The sequence below is a fragment of the Epinephelus fuscoguttatus genome, linkage group LG16 (assembly GCF_011397635.1).
Source record: "Epinephelus fuscoguttatus linkage group LG16, E.fuscoguttatus.final_Chr_v1".
Lineage (NCBI taxonomy): Eukaryota > Metazoa > Chordata > Actinopteri > Perciformes > Serranidae > Epinephelus > Epinephelus fuscoguttatus.
Window position 1 is genome coordinate 6,267,102 of NC_064767.1, and position 12,169 is coordinate 6,279,270.

Here is a 12,169-nt window from a genome sequence, read left to right on the forward strand (position 1 = left end):
ATCATTATTTCATACTGTAGACTCACATGACTAAATATAGACTGTACAAATGGTTGAAACCTGGTAATTTAGTACACACATGGCTTATTTTATTTTACAGAATCAAGGTTTCCTGGTGGATTTATTGTGAGAAATATTGAAAAAATGAATAGTCCTAGTTTTAATGGTGTGTTCAAATGTTAGTGAGAAGCTTTGACAGCCACGATTCATTAGCTGGCTGCCAAACAAAAACCTTTTCAGTGGGAAAAATGACAATCAACGGTGTGCTTGTCATGTTTATTTCATGTTCAATCATTGTTTTCTCACTAAATTAAAAGAACTGCTCTTGACTGCAGTGCTCTGAAGCTTTGGATACTGGTCAGCAGTAATAATAATTTATGTAAGAACTGCTTCAAGCGTGAAGAGTAAAGACGAGCCTTACGTCCTCCTAATGCCTCTAATTTGCGTTCATTACAATATATTAATATATTGTTTGGGCTATTTCTGGCATACGCTAGATTAAAATAAATGGTCATGCAGTGATATTTTGACACTGAGTAAAATGTTGCAGTGTGTTTTCTAATTAAGAGGCTTCATTACCATTAGCCACTTTTCAAAGTAGCTTTACTGCTTTTCTCTAAGTTGTAGCTTTGTTAGTTAACATGGTCTCTCTGTTTATGCCTGTGTGTTTGTGTGTACTTCTTTCTGTGAGGACTCAGTGTCTGCAGTCAAACCCCATGGCAAGCCTCGCTCTGTCATATCAATGCCAAACCTCCCAGCAGCTGGCAGCTCGTCCTCACCGTCCAAATCTCACAGACACACACATAAAATGCACACTCACACACTCTCTTCCTCTCTGTCTCTGTTTCATGATCTCTCCTTTTTCTCTACACCCCCTTTATATCAAACCTGTCTCTCTCATTCTGTTTGCCTGGATGCTTGTGATATCTTTGGTTCCCAGTTGCTTAATTCAGTTATAGGCATACATAGGCTACTGTGTGTGTAAGCGTGCACGCGTGTGTGATCATGCATGTGTGGAAGCGCAAGAGAATGGCAGAGGGCCTAAAGCCCCAGTCTGCCCATTAAGTTGATCAGGGAGTGGAAGCATGGTTATGGGGCTGTAATGTGAGCTCTGAACAGCTCTGATAAAACAGCTTCCTCCCCACAAGTCCCTGCGTCCAAGTGCTGCTCTGGCCACAGTCACTCCCTCCCTTTCTCTCCGTCTCACTCTCATAATAATCTCCATATTCAAAAACCTGCACACCATCTCCACTGTTGTTCTGACCTTGATGCTAAGTAAGATCGCTCTTTGTGGGAATTCTTTGCTCCTCAGTTGCTCAAGTTAATAGCACAGCTTCCATCTTACTTACTGAGAAATTTATGTAAATCAAGTTGCAGTGCAAACACGCCCACCAAGGACCACCGTGCACCCAAATAGCCCTACTCGATCATCCTTTTTTATTTGTACTCTGCATGCTGCATAAGCATATTGCACAATGGGGTGGCGAGCTTTTGTTTCACGCATAAATACAATGATTCAATAACAAATTTCCCCGTATCATCCAGTCATTCAAGTTAAAGGATATTATTTTAGAGTGAGTAATGTCTACATTCTTGCCTGACATTCAAAGAGGCCTGCTTTTGGCAGTGGGTGATATTACCGACTCTTTGCCAACTGGAACACACTCTGCAGACATTTCACTTATTGCAACCAAGCGTTTGATATTTTAGACATTGTGACAGTAAGCAATGGATTATTAATACATGTGCAGACATACCAGCTTTTGTGTGATGCATGTTACTGAGGCATCATGCATAGTGTGTTAAGGCAGGCAGATGTTAATGAAGAGGAAGCACTTTAAACCTCATTAATTACCTTTTTTTTGGATCAGCAAGGCTGGAGGGAACTCCACGACAAGCTGACAGACGCATAAGAGGTCTTCAACGGTCCACGCAGTTCTAAGTATCCCAAACTAAATTATACTCAATCTAAGAGGGTCAGGAAGAGTTTGTGTCACTATGTTTCACACCCGAGGGGATCCGAGCAGACTCGCTATCAGCTCTGATCATGTAGTGGGTCATAATTATAAGGAGATAAAAGTGTTTTTCTGACACAAGATGGAGAGTTACTGCTCATTAGTCGGTGTAGCATTACACTGCTGCCAGTGTTGGTGTTGTATCTCTATTGGGGTTTTTTTGGATCAACCACGGTTGCGGCTAGATCCATTATCCCTGGATATATTTGTCCTCAGGTCCCAGTTAATGAATGTTATGTTTGCAGAGGTTTTTAACAGGTTCATTTCTAATTTTGTCCAATCTTTCTGAGCTGCAAAGATCTCTGATACAAGCGTTCCTTATATATTATTGCCTTATGAAGTTGTTATGGCTAACATGTCAACGAAAACCTAATAACACAGCACCGTTAGCATTTACTTATAGTTGTGATTTTGTCCGCCTGATTATTGTAAGTCCAGTATTTACTTTTTCTCAAAATCTGGTTCAGTTTTTGTCAATTCTTGGGAAATATAGCTGCTACAGTAGATACCCCACTTTCTTACCCAACTAATTCCCAACTAACTGTCTCCTATTTGTTGCTAGGCAGGTAGCCAACAGCGGCTTTATCAGTGCTTGCTTAGCTGCACTTAACCACATAGCACATAACTTAAAGGGATAGTCCACCCAAAAATGAAAATTCAGCCATAATCTACTCCAGAGCATGTGAGCGGAGCAGAGCGGGAGGATTTTGTGTTGGGCGAGGAGCGGCTATTTTTTTAAAAGGTGGAGCGGAGCCTTATCTCTCGCTCCAATTTCACTCCGGTCGCTCATGCCCCATCCAGAATGCATCTTTGCACCTGCGCACACCCACACTATTTTCTTTCAGAACTATGAAGTTTACTGTGTATTTCAGAAAAGAAACTGAGAAGAGAAGCAGCGGTACCTTGGAGAACGGTCCCTAACTGCGGGGAGAGGCGAGAGGGCTTCGGAGGTCGGCAGCTTAACCTGGTCCATCTCCTCCACACTTTGACTATTTCCACCCTGCCAGCGGTACCGTGTAGAACGGTCCCTAACTGCGGGGAGAGGCAAGAGGGCTTACCCGGAGAATCTACCAAGCTCATGTTTTATTGGTGCTGTAGCATTGTTCCGACCTCTCATTAGTCCGACGTCCCGTTGTTCCAATATGTGATTATTACTGTATTTGTGTACCATAGAGGATCAGCAACGCAACAAAAGTAGGCTACTGGTCGAGATACAAGTGTCACAGAGAGGAGAGAGTGAAACACCATAACCTCCTGTTATTAACTCTGGGGTCTGGGTTGTGTGGGGAGTTCTCCGCGGTGCTGAACGGCTCCCGGCGGGCGTATTTCTGCCTTGATGGTGCGCCGTGACTGCGGAGCTGGGAAAGGCTTGAGGCGAAGCAGGCTCACAGCTTATGTGTTTGCCACTTTCTTTTTCATTTTAACCCACACCATGATCTTTTCCTGACCCTAACCAAGTGGTTTTTGTGCCTAAACCTAACCAGACCTTAACCACAGGGCATCATGATGATTTCGGAACAACGGGACTTCGGAACAATGAGTTTAATATGGTCGGAACAATGGGCAGACCCCGTTTTATTTGTGAATAGAAGATTACATGTTAGGGTAGTACGACGCAGTTGTTTTAAGTGGAGTGGTGAGCAAGTGGAGAGGGATAAAATTTATGATGGAGCGGAGCGGAGCAAAGAATGCACAGAAGCAAGCGGAGTGGACGAGCGGCGCAAAGTGACAGGTCTGCGAGCGAGGAGCGGAAATTTTCACCCGCTCCGCTCACATGCTCTGATCTCCTCACCCATATGCTGATGGAGGCTCTGGTGAAGTTTTAGAGTCCTCACATCCCTTGCGGAGATCGGCGGGGGGAGCGGCCAGCACACCTAATGGCTGACAGCACCCCAGACTAACGTCCAAGAACACAAAATTGAATCCACAAAGTATCTCCATACTGCTCATCCGTAGTGATCCAAGTGTGCTGCAGCCCCGACATAAAAAGTTGTTTCCAAAAACGTCATATGAACTCTGTTTTTAGCCTCACTGTAGCCTGTAGCTCTGACTGCTTCTCTGTGCTCCGCGTTCACGTGTGCGCGCTTGCGTGAGACCAGTGAAAGCATGAGCTTTGCTCACCCATGTTTACATCACGTGACACGTACACCACAGGGGGAGACAATGTAACCACAGAGCTAAAAGATAATTTGCACTACGGCCTTTTAGCAAAGGACAGCCCAACATGTCTGAAGACTTTGAAATTGAGGAGGAACAGCATTTCTTTGTTGAGCTGTATTTGTTTGAGCCCGAGTATACAGACGAAACTCAGGCTACTGGACGAAGCAGCCGCCGCAGCTCATGAGCCTAACCCTCAGCCAGCCGCAGAATACTGGAGTCGAGCACTGGAAACCTGGTGGTGTAGTTGTTTCAGATGCAAAGCAATGCCAGCGGATGAGGAAAGTCTTTGCTGCTCAGACTGGGAATTGGCGATGCCTGCACTTGAGAATCTGGACATCAGTACTGACGAGACTGCTGCTCTTCAAAGACCGTGTATCACCGATCACCCTGAGCGCGCACACGTGAGCGCAGAGCACAGAGAAGCAGTCAGAGCTACAGGCTACAGTGAGGCTAAAAACAGAGTTCATATGATGTTTTTCCAAACAACTTTTTATGTCGGGGCTGCAGCACACTTGGATCACTACGGATGAGCAGTATGGAGATACTTTGTGGATTCAATTTTGTGTTGGACGTTAGTCTGGGGCACCGTCAGCCATTAGGTGTGCTGGCCGCTCCCCCCGCTGATCTCCACAAGGGATGTGAGGACTCTAAAACTTCACCAGAGCCTCCATCGGCATATGGGTGAGTAGATAATGGCTGAATTTTCATTTTTGGGAGCACTATCCCTTTAACACGTAACCATTTATGTACTGTTAATATAAGAAATAGTGGTGTAGCTGTTCTGAAACAGAGACCAAAACCACGACACACGGTCATGCCTTCTGTCAGTGTCACTCTCTCACACGAACACACTGACAAAGGACCCATCTGCATCTATTGCTTTTTCAAACTCCTTTAGATGAAACCGGCAGCATTCCCTTGGGTGGGCTGGTGTAAAAATGTTCATTCTACTCTTGAATGGAACATAATGTCACTGTGTCCTAACGGCGAGGATGTCATAGTATCTCATCACATAACATCAGAGCTCTCTGTTCACATGGCATCCATTAAATATGGACTTCTTTACGTCATGTAAATGAGCATAGACAGACACCAGCTGTGGGTTTGAGACGATACTGGAGAGATCTCCCTCCACCCAGCTGTCACCTTATTTTGTCTTTTTGTAGTGAAATGAGGCGTTGTATAGATAATTCCTCATTCCAACTTTATGAATCAGCTTTTTTTTGTCCATTGCAGTGCTTTCAAAGCTAGCAACAAAACTTCAGCTCAAAATGGCATCTCTTAGGACACGTCTTTCATTGGCTTGAAATCCAAAATGTTATCATATTGGCGCAGTTTTATTTGTCCTGAGAGGCTAACTCTGCCATGTCTCATCTCATCATCCCAAAACATACGACCTTTTAACTAATAAACACAATGCGTACCACTCTTGCCCCTCACTGACCTCCAAACCCCCTATGTCCACCATCATCCCAACTACCTCCCTGTGAATCCAGAGCAGTATATGAATGTAATATTTTATTAACTCAAAGTAACGTTGCCTCGGGACATAATGCAGGCGGTAATTTCATTGTCGCCACAAAGTAATTACATCAATAATTTAGTAATATACTAAATGTCATTTGTCTGAGACAGGGTTGAGCTCATATGCAATATGTAGATTGAACTCGTTGGGAATCAGGAACCAAGTCAGTATTTTGTTCTTAATGTCTGACCTTGGAGTTTGTATTGTGTGTGCATGTGTTTGTGTAGGTGTGTCTTTGCGTGAGTGTTCTTCAGTCTGCTGGAGATGAGCCCGGGATAAGATCTGCTCATTTATTATTCAATTAAAGATCGCTGAGGTCACGGCAGATCATTAGCCATGGAGGTTATTTCAAAGGAGGGCGACACACAAACACAAAGACAGACAGTGAGAGGAAGGTAAATACAAGAAGAAAAGAGAAAGAAAAGACTGAGAAAGACAGACAAAAGTATCGATTGAGTGATTGATTTGTTTCGTTATTTTGTCAGCTCTTATTTTGAAACCAAAATTTGTAATTACAGTGTCATGTTGTGCCTCCCACTGACAGGTCCTGATTGGCTTTGTCACTGGCGTTTACTCATTTAACTGAAGACACTGGCAAAGATCTATCGGGAATGTATCAAAGGGATTGCACTGCAATTTCTGAATAGGGCTTAAGTGATCTATGCTCTGGGAACAGATTGGGAAGAGCTCTGTAAGACAGAAGTAACCTCAGCTCAGCAATAACAACAGCTCAAGCACACAATATTTCTTGTTGCACATCCAGCACATAATAAAATCAAAATAATTTTCAGAGCCGCAGCCTTTGGACGGCGACAACAATAGAAACTTTAATAGACTTATGTGCCATTGATTTTCTCTGGCCATCAAATGTTTAGTACGGAGAGAGATAAATAATGGAATGGCATGTGCACACTAGCACAGGCACGGACACCTGAAGTAGCTGTAGATGTCCTGCTATGAACAGGGTGAGAGCTCCCTTTAGTTTCCATGGAAACAATTACAGAATATCCTTTTAAAGTGACTGTAAACACATGGCTGTCATTTATTGTAAGACCTTTAGGGAGATTAAACCCAAAGGGTAAGACAAGCCGCCCTGTCTAAGTGACAAGGCCGACAAATTGATTCATTTAATGATGTTTTTACACAATATTTTCAATACAGCTGACACAAGGCTGGATCTGTTATTTCAACAAGCAAAACAGTCAGAGACCAGTTGCACAAAACACCTTAAATGTGACAGATTAATTTCTCCTCAGCTGAGGGACTTACACAATTGCACAGAATCCCTTAAATTGTTTCCTTAGTTAAGGAGAAATCTTAACTCATTTACTGTGTTGAAAGAGATGTTACAGCAGATTGCTTGTTTGCTCCACCTCATGCTTGGGATGCCTGCATTCATCTCACAAAGTTGACTTATAGTTTGAAAAAATGGCAAACCAAAAGGAGATAAGGAAACTATGCTGGTCAGAGGAGGAAAATATTATACTTCATGCAACACATAATTCATACAATCATTCAATCAATTGTAAAGTATTTTCTTGTATCACTGTTTTGATATCTATTTCTATTTATATTGTATGCACTCTCCCTTTAATATTACAGTTAGGCTATGTACTTTGTATTTGTTTCTCATTGATTGAATGATTGTCTGGTTGTTACTTGCCCTGACTATTTAAGCATACACCTGATGACAATCAAGAGCGAATCTGATGACGCAACAAGTGAAACGCGTTGTTCGCTCCTTTTGTTGTTAAACAATTTTGAATAAACTCTGTGTCAATCCTGATATTCTAGTGTGCGCTGGAAGTTTTTGAACTCTTGACTGTGATTTATCCTGCACCAGCTGGCACCTAGAAGAAGCACTGCGCTGCTGTGCACAGGGATTTACTATTTTTTTGTACATAATTCATACAGTTTAACAATTATGTACATTATGTACATTCAAATTCAAGATATTTGAAACAACAACTTGCATTCAAGATTCCACAAGTTCCATTATTTCATTTGCTATGCATTCATACAGTTGATTGCATTGAGCACTCTTTTAGTGTTTTCTTTATTTCAATATTGTGGTTTGGTAAAGAGTCATGTCTCTTAATGGCTCTGTAAGTCACAGTAGGGTTGAGGAGATTTGTCCTTGGTCTAGGTGGTACTTGAAATCTTAAATTGGCCTGTCTTGTCAGATACCTATGTTTTCTGTGGATGTACACGGCTTGGTTAATAAAATACTGTGGTTTCTTATTATTTAAGAAATTCCTGAAGAAGTTAAGAAGACTGTATTGCAGTCCTTTCTTGACAGGAAGCCATGAGAGATTGCGGTGCATTTGAGAAACATGTTGGTATTGAACAATGAAGACCTAATTTAACTGTTCTGCTTTGAGTTTTAAGGCACATTTATACTCCATATATATGTACCAAAATAGATAGGTCAGTTTCAAACATTGTAAATGTGATTCCCCTTATACTGCCATGTGTCTGTTATGATGACACAGATACAGCCAATAAGTGGCACTAATTGGCAGAGTCCAAAGTGAGGCAACAGTGGAGGAGGTGTTAACAATGTACATTTAAATGGAGGCAGTGTTGTAGTTAGCAGAGGACTGTGCAGCAGTTATATACATCCTGACATGTGGACGAAGAATTATTTTCTCTGTTTTTATTATATATTACTATGTATCATTACATATTAGTGATTCAAAGTTCTTTGTCACCTCCTGTGGTTGTATCTTTCTTGAACTACGCTACACTGCACCCACGGTCAGTAATGCTGCTCCTTTACCTCCGTGTCATAAGCTAAATACGGACGAATTGAACACAGAGTGTGGACAGAAGGCTCCATCGGTCTCCGCTTCGGTATCTAACATTTAGCATAAATGAGCGCTTTTTTTTGTTGACCAAATGCCTGGACAGTACCGAAGGTGTGACACAACTAAGGCTTGGATCACTTCGCTCAGAGTATTTCCTCATTTTACTTACGATTTTATCAATGTGTTCAGTCCATGTAAGTCTCTCATCCAGCACAATGCCAAGTAGCTTTGTCTTTTTAACTTCCTATACTGAATTTCCACCAAGTGATAAGCTTAGCTGAGGATTACTGACCAGCTTATGCAGAGATAAAAACACTGTACATTTTGTTTTAGCAATATTCAGCACCGATGTGTTCTCACTTACCCGCTCAGCCACCGATGTAAATCTAAACAAACTGTAAAAGCAAGACATGCCTATTCCTTTTGCTTTTGGTCCTGATTACATATCTGCTTTTTCTGGAGGTAGCTTTTGGATATATATGCACTGTTCATAGAGCAGGAGAAAAACAAGAAAGCAGCTCATAATTGCAGCATCATAATAGTTCTTGTTTGACCACCAAAATGAATAATGGATGCTAGGACAACAGGAAAAGCGGCCTCGAGGCAGTGTGCAAAAGGCTCTGCTATCCAATTATGCTGTAGACAGCAAGGTGCATAGGACTGTGTATATTTGGACTAATAATGTTGCATCGGGATGATGGCTGAGATAATTGTGCTGTACAAGTTGAAAGCAGGATTTTAAAAGTCATGCCAGGTAGTGTCAGCGACTGGTGCACAGAGGTCAAAATGGGAGACTTTGAACACGATGTTTGGTTCGCTCAAAGCTATTTAGCAGCTGATTTAGGCAGTAAATGCGAAGAAAAAGCAGTTTCAGACTACATAAATGTGTGAATTAGGATATTTGTTTCATAAGATTGGACAGACTTTAGTAATTCTGCCCAGGTGGTAAATAAAAAAGCTGTGTTGGCGGTGGCCTTGATGTGTGGCTGCAAAGATGGAGATGAATCAAAAACAACACTGAGGTTTCGAGCGGAGGAGTTGTGTGTAATTGTGCGTCCGTTGAGGTTAAGAGTCAAGAAAAAGAAAAACAAAAAGAGAAAGATGCTGTGTTGGAGTAAAGTGGGAGGCCTGCGTGGATTGGTCGTCATCTGGGTAACTAACTGTCACGCCCCTCTCACCTTCAAGAGCAGTGCTGCAGAGCGAGATTGGTGTGAACATTTTTAATGAAGCTTTTGATTGCGGTCAACATGCCACTTATCACTGCAATGTCTCCGAACACTCTCTTGAATGCTAATCATCAGGAATGATTGTACTTTATATATGTTCTTTGTATAGGAGTCTCATTTCATGATACTGTGTGCGTAGTATACAAAGGCTGACTTTCCAGTAGAAGACGGAGTGTCAAGTTCTCCTTAGCCTCAGGATGAACTCTGTCAGCCATGAACTCTATTTTACTTTGCTGCACAGACACATCAGTTCAAATCCTAAACAATTCAAGTCACGTTTGTTATAATACTTAAAAATGAATGACATTTCTGCCTCCAACCTGTTTGCAATTAAAATGATTATTTTCACACAGTTACTGACTGTTAGCATCCTTTTGAGCTCGGAAGCACCTTGACGTGACACCGACGTTGATAAGCAGACCAATTACCAGTAGACTACTGTAGGTCAGAAGTTGATTTGAGCGTCAAGAATTTAGGAGAGAAAATCCTCCCTAAGTCTGTGCTGGCATCCACAACAATAATGACTGCAGTGTTCCTGCCAAAGGGATAATTAAGCCTGAAGACAATGTGAAACCACAACTAGGCCCTCTTCTCTGTCTGCCTCTCCCTTTCTCTTGGAGTTGAAACAGTGACACTGAGGGACAAGATACTCAGCCTGGGAATGGGTTATCGACATGGAGTAAACTGTGTCACATAGGTCCTGGGGCCTGGATGCAGGCTGATGAGGACCAGTCTATTGGCCCCACTAGGGAATGCCACTTAGTGCCAATCACTCAGGAAAAGCTGGACCGGCCAGTATTGGTCTAGTTCCATCTTTCTCTCTCTCGTTTCTTTCTCTCATTCATCTGTCTTTGTCCAGCTCTCACACACATGTAGACACACCAATCCATCTAACTGCCAAGAATCAAGGATGCTCCCTCTCTCACTAGACTTGGAGCTCTAACTCTTTCCAGTGCCGTGTGTATGTGTTTTTCATAACAGCAGCAAACACACACCAAGCCTTTTCAAACACAACCTGCCTGGCTGCTGTGTGACAGAGAAGCTAATTTGCTCCGCCAGAATACTTTACCCAGCCGCCATGCAACTCTGGCACCCTTCCACCAACCAGCCTATTATATTAGAATATCTCTCCATGCATGCCACAATAACACATTTACAACCAATGAGTGCGGGGCGTTCTGCCCTAAATTAGCCGTGACTTGCTTTTCAAAGGGTCATAAATGGCTGTGAATGTTTCATAAACAGCCCACAGAAGCTGCATAACAATAGGATAGTGTTTAACTGGATATGTTGTCATGGCAGCATGTACTGTAGCACCAGAGCCACGTGCACTTCAGAGAGTTTAGCAGATTGAATTAATAAACTAATGTGCCTCCATTGTCATGGTAACTTTGAAAAAGCTACATCTCTGACATCAATTCAGTAGATCCTCCAACTGCAACACCAGGCACGCATGTGGTCATGTGTGTATATTATGCTCATGTGTGGGTGGGTGCTCCGTTAATGTCCTTTGCCTTCACCTCGCACTCTCACCGGTCATTGCCGTCACTGAAATAACTAAAAATGACATGTCTTTCTAAAAGGAAAAACACTGTCACACTGAAGGAAACACTGACAGTCTGCTTCCCCAGCAGCTCGGAGAAAATTGTTGTTGAATACTGAAACTAAAGAGTATGTAGGAATGTTCATGTGTCCCAGTTGTCAGTTTACTGTGCAATATAAGTCAGACACACGGTGTTTAGAGAGTAGTTATTAGTTGCTACAGGGAACATGCCACTATGGTGGAGGAGCAATAACTGCGGTGAGTGAATGTAACGCTGAGTGCTGCCTCACTTAAAAATAATACCACAAGTTATAGAAAAAGTGAGATTATTAAAGAAGACAGAGTAGAAAAGGCAAAAGTTATTCCATGTTCTTTGCATTTTTTCTTCTAATAATTTGTCTACTCTTCATATCAGTTTTAAAATTACATTATTTTTGCTGCCTGAGGAAAAGCATGTATCTCCAAAATATTAACTTTTATTCCTTTGTTCATTTCTGGCTCTGTAATGATGCAATTTTCAAACAGTCCGATAAGGTTTCAATGGTTTATTCAGCTTAAGAAGTAGGGATGCACCAATTTATTGGCCAGACATCAGTATTTGCCAATATTTGCCCTGTCCTCTGCCATCAGCCTCCCCGCAAATAAGATGACGTCTGGTGGCCGATGTCTGTCTGTTTTGTTGGATCCATTTTGTGAGAGCAAATATTATGTTGGTTATTTGTAGTCAGACTTTGACAACAGTAGTTAGCATATGCAGCTGCTGATTCTGAGAAGAAGCAACTGGCTGGACCTGACTCTGGCATGCCATAAGAGAGCAACAGGTGCCATACGCACATGTGGTCCGTCTTTATGTTTGCTTCAGTGAGCAGCTATTAAGCTTTGAATCTCACAGC

General features: G+C 42.2%; 1 protein-coding gene across 1 annotated transcript in view; it reads left to right on the forward strand.

The window, feature by feature from the left end:
* The window catches only part of LOC125903352 (pro-neuregulin-3, membrane-bound isoform), a 551,607-nt gene that overhangs the window by 380,972 nt on the left and 158,466 nt on the right, over window positions 1-12,169 (forward strand). The gene's annotated exons all lie outside the window — the stretch shown is intronic.